The sequence below is a fragment of the Hyla sarda genome, unplaced genomic scaffold (genome assembly GCF_029499605.1).
Source record: "Hyla sarda isolate aHylSar1 unplaced genomic scaffold, aHylSar1.hap1 scaffold_1972, whole genome shotgun sequence".
In the NCBI taxonomy this organism is placed as follows: domain Eukaryota; kingdom Metazoa; phylum Chordata; class Amphibia; order Anura; family Hylidae; genus Hyla; species Hyla sarda.
The window spans coordinates 21,285-34,447 of NW_026608630.1; the positions used below are offsets into that span (position 1 = coordinate 21,285).

General features: G+C 46.3%; 6 non-coding genes across 6 annotated transcripts; all 6 read right to left on the bottom strand.

Moving 5' to 3' along the window:
* Positions 1 to 1,068: 1,068 nt before the first annotated feature.
* LOC130317076 (U2 spliceosomal RNA) lies at positions 1,069 to 1,259 on the bottom strand. The gene has a single exon (XR_008864261.1). It is a non-coding gene; the product is annotated as a U2 spliceosomal RNA (small nuclear RNA).
* A 2,076-nt stretch (positions 1,260 to 3,335) lies between these two features.
* On the bottom strand, positions 3,336 to 3,526 carry LOC130317091 (U2 spliceosomal RNA). Its single transcript, XR_008864275.1, has one exon. It is a non-coding gene; the product is annotated as a U2 spliceosomal RNA (small nuclear RNA).
* Positions 3,527 to 5,617: 2,091 nt separating this feature from the next.
* Positions 5,618 to 5,808, bottom strand: LOC130317077 (U2 spliceosomal RNA). Its single transcript, XR_008864262.1, has one exon. It is a non-coding gene; the product is annotated as a U2 spliceosomal RNA (small nuclear RNA).
* A 2,089-nt stretch (positions 5,809 to 7,897) lies between these two features.
* On the bottom strand, positions 7,898 to 8,088 carry LOC130317078 (U2 spliceosomal RNA). The gene has a single exon (XR_008864263.1). It is a non-coding gene; the product is annotated as a U2 spliceosomal RNA (small nuclear RNA).
* Positions 8,089 to 10,175: 2,087 nt separating this feature from the next.
* On the bottom strand, positions 10,176 to 10,366 carry LOC130317079 (U2 spliceosomal RNA). Its single transcript, XR_008864264.1, has one exon. It is a non-coding gene; the product is annotated as a U2 spliceosomal RNA (small nuclear RNA).
* A 2,090-nt stretch (positions 10,367 to 12,456) lies between these two features.
* Positions 12,457 to 12,647, bottom strand: LOC130317089 (U2 spliceosomal RNA). Its single transcript, XR_008864273.1, has one exon. It is a non-coding gene; the product is annotated as a U2 spliceosomal RNA (small nuclear RNA).
* Between the last annotated feature and the right edge of the window lie 516 nt (positions 12,648 to 13,163).

Genomic DNA, 13,163 nt, shown 5'->3' on the forward strand with positions numbered 1-13,163 from the left:
TTTTCTGGGCGTATTATTCTTCTTTTTCTTCTTTTTTTTCGTCTAATGCATACCCCATCAGTGCAGCAATGCTTATTCAATACCGCCAGCAGATGGAGACACTGGGGGATAATTTTCTAAGGATTTATACTGATTTTTCCTGTCTGAATTTGTCGCACAGAAAGTTGCAGGCCAAATATGTGTGACATTTCTGCGACTTTAGCTTCTAGAGCATTTTTACAACATTATACATAGGTGCTGAATACATAAAAAGCGACTGTTCAGCGACAGACAAGTCGCATCGGCTGAAAGTAGGCCAGAATGTCAGTCCATGTTGGAGCAGGTTTAGATACAGTCTAAAGTATAGATCTCAAAGTCTGTGCACAGAATTTAGCAAGGGCCTCGCACCTTCTGATGCATCAGGTAGGTGCACAATAGCATAGCCTAACCCTCTGTACTTTGGTCTATATTGATGCGGGACATAGACAGCCAGCTGATGACCAATCCATTAGTGCAATGGATGGCTGGAAGCATTTGTCTTTGCCTTTGCAATACCACAGAAGCAATGCATGGTCAATGTACAGCAATGACACACCTGTGTGAACAGCCAGGAGACCCCCCCCCCCCCCCCCATGTTATGTTACATAGTTACATAGTTAGTACGGTCGAAAAAAGACATATGTCCATCAAGTTCAACCAGGGAATTAAGGGGTAGGGGTGTGGCGCGATATTGGGGAAGGGATGAGATTTTATATTTCTTCATAAGCATTAATCTTATTTTGTCAATTAGGAACATTCAGCACCCACCCGCTATCAAGGCAGCTGCCTATCATGTCATGCCCTACCTGCACAGGTGTGCTGGCTACTCAAATGATCCAATTAAGGAGGCCATTTAGTCAGCAGCAGCAGAAGTCCTGTGCCTGGACGCTCCAACAGCGGCCAGACACAAGCAGAAGCAGCAGAAGCAGCAGCAGCACCACCTTTTGTTTTTTGGCTGCAGCAGCAGCAAGGCCCACAGGGCTGGCTAGCTGGCTAGCCAGCAAGCAGGTAGCAATGAAAGTAGGAATCTTTCTTTTTAACCCTGTAAGGGGGTGGTGCACTGTACCCGAAGATACTGCCATATCGGGTCAATGCATAGGGCGACGGAAGCAAGCTTCGAAATCGGCCCCCGTTCTCAAAAATCCATTTAATATATGGTCCCCAGATAGGGGACGTATCAGATATTAAACTGATAAGAACAGATACTACACTTGATCTTAGCCAAAAGGCCGAGAAGCGATAACCGTGAAAGGGGCGGGCCCAACAAGGTCCCCTTCATGGGCACTATCACTGCTTGCTGTCAGGGAGGCTGCCAGACAATTTTCCATGCACACTCTGGGCTGGGGGGCAGTCAACCACCAGTACACACAGCAGAACCTAAACCCATACCATTATTGCTAAGCAGCAAGACAGGGGCCCATTGCACTCCCACGGGGCCTTTTTAAATGCAATCCATAACCCGGATTTGCCAGGAACCCTTCTTACTCCTCCTACTTGCATGTGACACTGGGCTTAGGATCTGCATAGGAAACACACACACAAGCACACACCTACCTTTGTTGCCTGCAGATGCCTCCTTGGCTGTCCCCAAACGGTATCAAACCAACACCCACGGGAAGCTGTAAGCATAGAGGACATGCCTGCACCCCATTGGACTTACCTGTGTGGGTTAAATCCGGGTTATTTGACAACCTATGGCGGTGATGGTTCTGCTCAGGCAGAGCAGTGCTGATGCTCCTCATAAAGCTGTCGCTGCTGTGAAGGTTCTAGGTGACATCACAAATCCCTATGGTTACATACACAACAAAGCTGGGTTGTTGTTGTTTACACTCTGCAAGGCCTGTGGAAGTGAGTGACATCATAGCACTGTAGTTCTGAGGGTTCTAGATGGATGCAACAATCTCCTGTTGCTTCTATGAAGGCCATAATAGACGACATCACCAAACAGCTCCATAGTCACATACACAGCAAAGGAGAGATGTTGTTTACACCTAGTGATGTCAGTGGTATTGAGTGACATCACAGCACAGTGCTAAGGCTCCTGGGCCTGGACACAGCAGCGGCTGCAATATCTCAACGGAGAATACGTTTATATATATGTGTGTGTGTGCGCGTATATATATATATATATATATATATATATATATATATATATTACTCCGCCGAAATCACTTTTAAACCCATTTCCACCTTTTTTTCCCTTCTCTTCCTCTTACTTTTTTTTCACGTTTTTTTACGTTTTTCTCCTTTTCGCCTCTTTTCTGGGCGTATTATTCTTCTTTTTCTTTTTTTTCGTCTAATGCATACCCCATCAGTGCAGCAATGCTTATTCAATACCGCCAGCAGATGGAGACACTGGGGGATAATTTTCTAAGGATTTATACTGATTTTTCCTGTCTGAATTTGTCGCACAGAAAGTTGCAGGCCAAATATGTGTGACATTTCTGCGACTTTAGCTTCTAGAGCATTTTTACAACATTATACATAGGTGCTGAATACATAAAAAGCGACTGTTCAGCGACAGACAAGTCGCATCGGCTGAAAGTAGGCCAGAATGTCAGTCCATGTTGGAGCAGGTTTAGATACAGTCTAAAGTATAGATCTCAAAGTCTGTGCACAGAATTTAGCAAGGGCCTCGCACCTTCTGATGCATCAGGTAGGTGCACAATAGCATAGCCTAACCCTCTGTACTTTGGTCTATATTGATGCGGGACATAGACAGCCAGCTGATGACCAATCCATTAGTGCAATGGATGGCTGGAAGCATTTGTCTTTGCCTTTGCAATACCACAGAAGCAATGCATGGTCAATGTACAGCAATGACACACCTGTGTGAACAGCCAGGAGACCCCCCCCCCCCCCCCCATGTTATGTTACATAGTTACATAGTTAGTACGGTCGAAAAAAGACATATGTCCATCAAGCTCAACCAGGGAATTAAGGGGTAGGGGTGTGGCGCGATATTGGGGAAGGGATGAGATTTTATATTTCTTCATAAGCATTAATCTTATTTTGTCAATTAGGAACATTCAGCACCCACCCGCTATCAAGGCAGCTGCCTATCATGTCATGCCCTACCTGCACAGGTGTGCTGGCTACTCAAATGATCCAATTAAGGAGGCCATTTAGTCAGCAGCAGCAGAAGTCCTGTGCCTGGACGCTCCAACAGCGGCCAGACACAAGCAGAAGCAGCAGAAGCAGCAGCAGCAGCACCACCTTTTGTTTTTTGGCTGCAGCAGCAGCAAGGCCCACAGGGCTGGCTAGCCAGCAAGCAGGTAGCAATGAAAGTAGGAATCTTTCTTTTTAACCCTGTAAGGGGGTGGTGCACTGTACCCGAAGATACTGCCATATCGGGTCAATGCATAGGGCGACGGAAGCAAGCTTCGAAATCGGCCCCCGTTCTCAAAAATCCATTAAATATATGGTCCCCAGATAGGGGACGTATCAGATATTAAACTGATAAGAACAGATACTACACTTGATCTTAGCCAAAAGGCCGAGAAGCGATAACCGTGAAAGGGGCGGGCCCAACAAGGTCCCCTTCATGGGCACTATCACTGCTTGCTGTCAGGGAGGCTGCCAGACAATTTTCCATGCACACTCTGGGCTGGGGGGCAGTCAACCACCAGTACACACAGCAGAACCTAAACCCATACCATTATTGCTAAGCAGCAAGACAGGGGCCCATTGCACTCCCACGGGGCCTTTTTAAATGCAATCCATAACCCGGATTTGCCAGGAACCCTTCTTACTCCTCCTACTTGCATGTGACACTGGGCTTAGGATCTGCATAGGAAACACACACACAAGCACACACCTACCTTTGTTGCCTGCAGATGCCTCCTTGGCTGTCCCCAAACGGTATCAAACCAACACCCACGGGAAGCTGTAAGCATAGAGGACATGCCTGCACCCCATTGGACTTACCTGTGTGGGTTAAATCCGGGTTATTTGACAACCTATGGCGGTGATGGTTCTGCTCAGGCAGAGCAGTGCTGATGCTCCTCATAAAGCTGTCGCTGCTGTGAAGGTTCTAGGTGACATCACAAATCCCTATGGTTACATACACAACAAAGCTGGGTTGTTGTTGTTTACACTCTGCAAGGCCTGTGGAAGTGAGTGACATCATAGCACTGTAGTTCTGAGGGTTCTAGATGGATGCAACAATCTCCTGTTGCTTCTATGAAGGCCATAATAGACGACATCACCAAACAGCTCCATAGTCACATACACAGCAAAGGAGAGATGTTGTTTACACCTAGTGATGTCAGTGGTATTGAGTGACATCACAGCACAGTGCTAAGGCTCCTGGGCCTGGACACAGCAGCGGCTGCAATATCTCAACGGAGAATACGTTTATATATATGTGTGTGTGTGCGCGTATATATATATATATATATATATATATATATATATATATATATATATTTCTCCGCCGAAATCACTTTTAAACCCATTTCCACCTTTTTTTCCCTTCTCTTCCTCTTACTTTTTTTTCACGTTTTTTTACGTTTTTCTCCTTTTCGCCTCTTTTCTGGGCGTATTATTCTTCTTTTTCTTCTTTTTTTTCGTCTAATGCATACCCCATCAGTGCAGCAATGCTTATTCAATACCGCCAGCAGATGGAGACACTGGGGGATAATTTTCTAAGGATTTATACTGATTTTTCCTGTCTGAATTTGTCGCACAGAAAGTTGCAGGCCAAATATGTGTGACATTTCTGCGACTTTAGCTTCTAGAGCATTTTTACAACATTATACATAGGTGCTGAATACATAAAAAGCGACTGTTCAGCGACAGACAAGTCGCATCGGCTGAAAGTAGGCCAGAATGTCAGTCCATGTTGGAGCAGGTTTAGATACAGTCTAAAGTATAGATCTCAAAGTCTGTGCACAGAATTTAGCAAGGGCCTCGCACCTTCTGATGCATCAGGTAGGTGCACAATAGCATAGCCTAACCCTCTGTACTTTGGTCTATATTGATGCGGGACATAGACAGCCAGCTGATGACCAATCCATTAGTGCAATGGATGGCTGGAAGCATTTGTCTTTGCCTTTGCAATACCACAGAAGCAATGCATGGTCAATGTACAGCAATGACACACCTGTGTGAACAGCCAGGAGACCCCCCCCCCCCCCCCCCATGTTATGTTACATAGTTACATAGTTAGTACGGTCGAAAAAAGACATATGTCCATCAAGTTCAACCAGGGAATTAAGGGGTAGGGGTGTGGCGCGATATTGGGGAAGGGATGAGATTTTATATTTCTTCATAAGCATTAATCTTATTTTGTCAATTAGGAACATTCAGCACCCACCCGCTATCAAGGCAGCTGCCTATCATGTCATGCCCTACCTGCACAGGTGTGCTGGCTACTCAAATGATCCAATTAAGGAGGCCATTTAGTCAGCAGCAGCAGAAGTCCTGTGCCTGGACGCTCCAACAGCGGCCAGACACAAGCAGAAGCAGCAGAAGCAGCAGCAGCACCACCTTTTGTTTTTTGGCTGCAGCAGCAGCAAGGCCCACAGGGCTGGCTAGCTGGCTAGCCAGCAAGCAGGTAGCAATGAAAGTAGGAATCTTTCTTTTTAACCCTGTAAGGGGGTGGTGCACTGTACCCGAAGATACTGCCATATCGGGTCAATGCATAGGGCGACGGAAGCAAGCTTCGAAATCGGCCCCCGTTCTCAAAAATCCATTTAATATATGGTCCCCAGATAGGGGACGTATCAGATATTAAACTGATAAGAACAGATACTACACTTGATCTTAGCCAAAAGGCCGAGAAGCGATAACCGTGAAAGGGGCGGGCCCAACAAGGTCCCCTTCATGGGCACTATCACTGCTTGCTGTCAGGGAGGCTGCCAGACAATTTTCCATGCACACTCTGGGCTGGGGGGCAGTCAACCACCAGTACACACAGCAGAACCTAAACCCATACCATTATTGCTAAGCAGCAAGACAGGGGCCCATTGCACTCCCACGGGGCCTTTTTAAATGCAATCCATAACCCGGATTTGCCAGGAACCCTTCTTACTCCTCCTACTTGCATGTGACACTGGGCTTAGGATCTGCATAGGAAACACACACACAAGCACACACCTACCTTTGTTGCCTGCAGATGCCTCCTTGGCTGTCCCCAAACGGTATCAAACCAACACCCACGGGAAGCTGTAAGCATAGAGGACATGCCTGCACCCCATTGGACTTACCTGTGTGGGTTAAATCCGGGTTATTTGACAACCTATGGCGGTGATGGTTCTGCTCAGGCAGAGCAGTGCTGATGCTCCTCATAAAGCTGTCGCTGCTGTGAAGGTTCTAGGTGACATCACAAATCCCTATGGTTACATACACAACAAAGCTGGGTTGTTGTTGTTTACACTCTGCAAGGCCTGTGGAAGTGAGTGACATCATAGCACTGTAGTTCTGAGGGTTCTAGATGGATGCAACAATCTCCTGTTGCTTCTATGAAGGCCATAATAGACGACATCACCAAACAGCTCCATAGTCACATACACAGCAAAGGAGAGATGTTGTTTACACCTAGTGATGTCAGTGGTATTGAGTGACATCACAGCACAGTGCTAAGGCTCCTGGGCCTGGACACAGCAGCGGCTGCAATATCTCAACGGAGAATACGTTTATATATATGTGTGTGTGTGCGCGTATATATATATATATATATATATATATATATATATATATATATATATTTCTCCGCCGAAATCACTTTTAAACCCATTTCCACCTTTTTTTCCCTTCTCTTCCTCTTACTTTTTTTTCACGTTTTTTTACGTTTTTCTCCTTTTCGCCTCTTTTCTGGGCGTATTATTCTTCTTTTTCTTCTTTTTTTTCGTCTAATGCATACCCCATCAGTGCAGCAATGCTTATTCAATACCGCCAGCAGATGGAGACACTGGGGGATAATTTTCTAAGGATTTATACTGATTTTTCCTGTCTGAATTTGTCGCACAGAAAGTTGCAGGCCAAATATGTGTGACATTTCTGCGACTTTAGCTTCTAGAGCATTTTTACAACATTATACATAGGTGCTGAATACATAAAAAGCGACTGTTCAGCGACAGACAAGTCGCATCGGCTGAAAGTAGGCCAGAATGTCAGTCCATGTTGGAGCAGGTTTAGATACAGTCTAAAGTATAGATCTCAAAGTCTGTGCACAGAATTTAGCAAGGGCCTCGCACCTTCTGATGCATCAGGTAGGTGCACAATAGCATAGCCTAACCCTCTGTACTTTGGTCTATATTGATGCGGGACATAGACAGCCAGCTGATGACCAATCCATTAGTGCAATGGATGGCTGGAAGCATTTGTCTTTGCCTTTGCAATACCACAGAAGCAATGCATGGTCAATGTACAGCAATGACACACCTGTGTGAACAGCCAGGAGACCCCCCCCCCCCCCCCATGTTATGTTACATAGTTACATAGTTAGTACGGTCGAAAAAAGACATATGTCCATCAAGTTCAACCAGGGAATTAAGGGGTAGGGGTGTGGCGCGATATTGGGGAAGGGATGAGATTTTATATTTCTTCATAAGCATTAATCTTATTTTGTCAATTAGGAACATTCAGCACCCACCCGCTATCAAGGCAGCTGCCTATCATGTCATGCCCTACCTGCACAGGTGTGCTGGCTACTCAAATGATCCAATTAAGGAGGCCATTTAGTCAGCAGCAGCAGAAGTCCTGTGCCTGGACGCTCCAACAGCGGCCAGACACAAGCAGAAGCAGCAGAAGCAGCAGCAGCACCACCTTTTGTTTTTTGGCTGCAGCAGCAGCAAGGCCCACAGGGCTGGCTAGCTGGCTAGCCAGCAAGCAGGTAGCAATGAAAGTAGGAATCTTTCTTTTTAACCCTGTAAGGGGGTGGTGCACTGTACCCGAAGATACTGCCATATCGGGTCAATGCATAGGGCGACGGAAGCAAGCTTCGAAATCGGCCCCCGTTCTCAAAAATCCATTTAATATATGGTCCCCAGATAGGGGACGTATCAGATATTAAACTGATAAGAACAGATACTACACTTGATCTTAGCCAAAAGGCCGAGAAGCGATAACCGTGAAAGGGGCGGGCCCAACAAGGTCCCCTTCATGGGCACTATCACTGCTTGCTGTCAGGGAGGCTGCCAGACAATTTTCCATGCACACTCTGGGCTGGGGGGCAGTCAACCACCAGTACACACAGCAGAACCTAAACCCATACCATTATTGCTAAGCAGCAAGACAGGGGCCCATTGCACTCCCACGGGGCCTTTTTAAATGCAATCCATAACCCGGATTTGCCAGGAACCCTTCTTACTCCTCCTACTTGCATGTGACACTGGGCTTAGGATCTGCATAGGAAACACACACACAAGCACACACCTACCTTTGTTGCCTGCAGATGCCTCCTTGGCTGTCCCCAAACGGTATCAAACCAACACCCACGGGAAGCTGTAAGCATAGAGGACATGCCTGCACCCCATTGGACTTACCTGTGTGGGTTAAATCCGGGTTATTTGACAACCTATGGCGGTGATGGTTCTGCTCAGGCAGAGCAGTGCTGATGCTCCTCATAAAGCTGTCGCTGCTGTGAAGGTTCTAGGTGACATCACAAATCCCTATGGTTACATACACAACAAAGCTGGGTTGTTGTTGTTTACACTCTGCAAGGCCTGTGGAAGTGAGTGACATCATAGCACTGTAGTTCTGAGGGTTCTAGATGGATGCAACAATCTCCTGTTGCTTCTATGAAGGCCATAATAGACGACATCACCAAACAGCTCCATAGTCACATACACAGCAAAGGAGAGATGTTGTTTACACCTAGTGATGTCAGTGGTATTGAGTGACATCACAGCACAGTGCTAAGGCTCCTGGGCCTGGACACAGCAGCGGCTGCAATATCTCAACGGAGAATACGTTTATATATATGTGTGTGTGTGCGCGTATATATATATATATATATATATATATATATATATATATATATTTCTCCGCCGAAATCACTTTTAAACCCATTTCCACCTTTTTTTCCCTTCTCTTCCTCTTACTTTTTTTTCACGTTTTTTTACGTTTTTCTCCTTTTCGCCTCTTTTCTGGGCGTATTATTCTTCTTTTTCTTCTTTTTTTTCGTCTAATGCATACCCCATCAGTGCAGCAATGCTTATTCAATACCGCCAGCAGATGGAGACACTGGGGGATAATTTTCTAAGGATTTATACTGATTTTTCCTGTCTGAATTTGTCGCACAGAAAGTTGCAGGCCAAATATGTGTGACATTTCTGCGACTTTAGCTTCTAGAGCATTTTTACAACATTATACATAGGTGCTGAATACATAAAAAGCGACTGTTCAGCGACAGACAAGTCGCATCGGCTGAAAGTAGGCCAGAATGTCAGTCCATGTTGGAGCAGGTTTAGATACAGTCTAAAGCATAGATCTCAAAGTCTGTGCACAGAATTTAGCAAGGGCCTCGCACCTTCTGATGCATCAGGTAGGTGCACAATAGCATAGCCTAACCCTCTGTACTTTGGTCTATATTGATGCGGGACATAGACAGCCAGCTGATGACCAATCCATTAGTGCAATGGATGGCTGGAAGCATTTGTCTTTGCCTTTGCAATACCACAGAAGCAATGCATGGTCAATGTACAGCAATGACACACCTGTGTGAACAGCCAGGAGACCCCCCCCCCCCCCCCCCATGTTATGTTACATAGTTACATAGTTAGTACGGTCGAAAAAAGACATATGTCCATCAAGTTCAACCAGGGAATTAAGGGGTAGGGGTGTGGCGCGATATTGGGGAAGGGATGAGATTTTATATTTCTTCATAAGCATTAATCTTATTTTGTCAATTAGGAACATTCAGCACCCACCCGCTATCAAGGCAGCTGCCTATCATGTCATGCCCTACCTGCACAGGTGTGCTGGCTACTCAAATGATCCAATTAAGGAGGCCATTTAGTCAGCAGCAGCAGAAGTCCTGTGCCTGGACGCTCCAGCAGCGGCCAGACACAAGCAGAAGCAGCAGAAGCAGCAGCAGCACCACCTTTTGTTTTTTGGCTGCAGCAGCAGCAAGGCCCACAGGGCTGGCTAGCTGGCTAGCCAGCAAGCAGGTAGCAATGAAAGTAGGAATCTTTCTTTTTAACCCTGTAAGGGGGTGGTGCACTGTACCCGAAGATACTGCCATATCGGGTCAATGCATAGGGCGACGGAAGCAAGCTTCGAAATCGGCCCCCGTTCTCAAAAATCCATTTAATATATGGTCCCCAGATAGGGGACGTATCAGATATTAAACTGATAAGAACAGATACTACACTTGATCTTAGCCAAAAGGCCGAGAAGCGATAACCGTGAAAGGGGCGGGCCCATCAAGGTCCCCTTCATGGGCACTATCACTGCTTGCTGTCAGGGAGGCTGCCAGACAATTTTCCATGCACACTCTGGGCTGGGGGGCAGTCAACCACCAGTACACACAGCAGAACCTAAACCCATACCATTATTGCTAAGCAGCAAGACAGGGGCCCATTGCACTCCCACGGGGCCTTTTTAAATGCAATCCATAACCCGGATTTGCCAGGAACCCTTCTTACTCCTCCTACTTGCATGTGACACTGGGCTTAGGATCTGCATAGGAAACACACACACAAGCACACACCTACCTTTGTTGCCTGCAGATGCCTCCTTGGCTGTCCCCAAACGGTATCAAACCAACACCCACGGGAAGCTGTAAGCATAGAGGACATGCCTGCACCCCATTGGACTTACCTGTGTGGGTTAAATCCGGGTTATTTGACAACCTATGGCGGTGATGGTTCTGCTCAGGCAGAGCAGTGCTGATGCTCCTCATAAAGCTGTCGCTGCTGTGAAGGTTCTAGGTGACATCACAAATCCCTATGGTTACATACACAACAAAGCTGGGTTGTTGTTGTTTACACTCTGCAAGGCCTGTGGAAGTGAGTGACATCATAGCACTGTAGTTCTGAGGGTTCTAGATGGATGCAACAATCTCCTGTTGCTTCTATGAAGGCCATAATAGACGACATCACCAAACAGCTCCATAGTCACATACACAGCAAAGGAGAGATGTTGTTTACACCTAGTGATGTCAGTGGTATTGAGTGACATCACAGCACAGTGCTAAGGCTCCTGGGCCTGGACACAGCAGCGGCTGCAATATCTCAACGGAGAATACGTTTATATATATGTGTGTGTGTGCGCGTATATATATATATATATATATATATATATATATATATATATATATATATTTCTCCGCCGAAATCACTTTTAAACCCATTTCCACCTTTTTTTCCCTTCTCTTCCTCTTACTTTTTTTTCACGTTTTTTTACGTTTTTCTCCTTTTCGCCTCTTTTCTGGGCGTATTATTCTTCTTTTTCTTCTTTTTTTTCGTCTAATGCATACCCCATCAGTGCAGCAATGCTTATTCAATACCGCCAGCAGATGGAGACACTGGGGGATAATTTTCTATGGATTTATACTGATTTTTCCTGTCTGAATTTGTCGCACAGAAAGTTGCAGGCCAAATATGTGTGACATTTCTGCGACTTTAGCTTCTAGAGCATTTTTACAACATTATACATAGGTGCTGAATACATAAAAAGCGACTGTTCAGCGACAGACAAGTCGCATCGGCTGAAAGTAGGCCAGAATGTCAGTCCATGTTGGAGCAGGTTTAGATACAGTCTAAAGTATAGATCTCAAAGTCTGTGCACAGAATTTAGCAAGGGCCTCGCACCTTCTGATGCATCAGGTAGGTGCACAATAGCATAGCCTAACCCTCTGTACTTTGGTCTATATTGATGCGGGACATAGACAGCCAGCTGATGACCAATCCATTAGTGCAATGGATGGCTGGAAGCATTTGTCTTTGCCTTTGCAATACCACAGAAGCAATGCATGGTCAATGTACAGCAATGACACACCTGTGTGAACAGCCAGGAGACCCCCCCCCCCCCCCATGTTATGTTACATAGTTACATAGTTAGTACGGTCGAAAAAAGACATATGTCCATCAAGTTCAACCAGGGAATTAAGGGGTAGGGGTGTGGCGCGATATTGGGGAAGGGATGAGATTTTATATTTCTTCATAAGCATTAATCTTATTTTGTCAATTAGGAACATTCAGCACCCACCCGCTATCAAGGCAGCTGCCTATCATGTCATGCCCTACCTGCACAGGTGTGCTGGCTACTCAAATGATCCAATTAAGGAGGCCATTTAGTCAGCAGCAGCAGAAGTCCTGTGCCTGGACGCTCCAACAGCGGCCAGAAACAAGCAGAAGCAGCAGAAGCAGCAGCAGCACCACCTTTTGTTTTTTGGCTGCAGCAGCAGCAAGGCCCACAGGGCTGGCTAGCTGGCTAGCCAGCAAGCAGGTAGCAATGAAAGTAGGAATCTTTCTTTTTAACCCTGTAAGCGGGTGGTGCACTGTACCCGAAGATACTGCCATATCGGGTCAATGCATAGGGCGACGGAAGCAAGCTTCGAAATCGGCCCCCGTTCTCAAAAATCCATTTAATATATGGTCCCCAGATAGGGGACGTATCAGATATTAAACTGATAAGAACAGATACTACACTTGATCTTAGCCAAAAGGCCGAGAAGCGATAACCGTGAAAGGGGCGGGCCCAACAAGGTCCCCTTCATGGGCACTATCACTGCTTGCTGTCAGGGAGGCTGCCAGACAATTTTCCATGCACACTCTGGGCTGGGGGGCAGTCAACCACCAGTACACACAGCAGAACCTAAACCCATACCATTATTGCTAAGCAGCAAGACAGGGGCCCATTGCACTCCCACGGGGCCTTTTTAAATGCAATCCATAACCCGGATTTGCCAGGAACCCTTCTTACTCCTCCTACTTGCATGTGACACTGGGCTTAGGATCTGCATAGGAAACACACACACAAGCACACACCTACCTTTGTTGCCTGCAGATGCCTCCTTGGCTGTCCCCAAACGGTATCAAACCAACACCCACGGGAAGCTGTAAGCATAGAGGACATGCCTGCACCCCATTGGACTTACCTGTGTGGGTTAAATCCGGGTTATTTGACAACCTATGGCGGTGATGGTTCTGCTCAGGCAGAGCAGTGCTGATGCTCCTCATAAAGCTGTCGCTGCT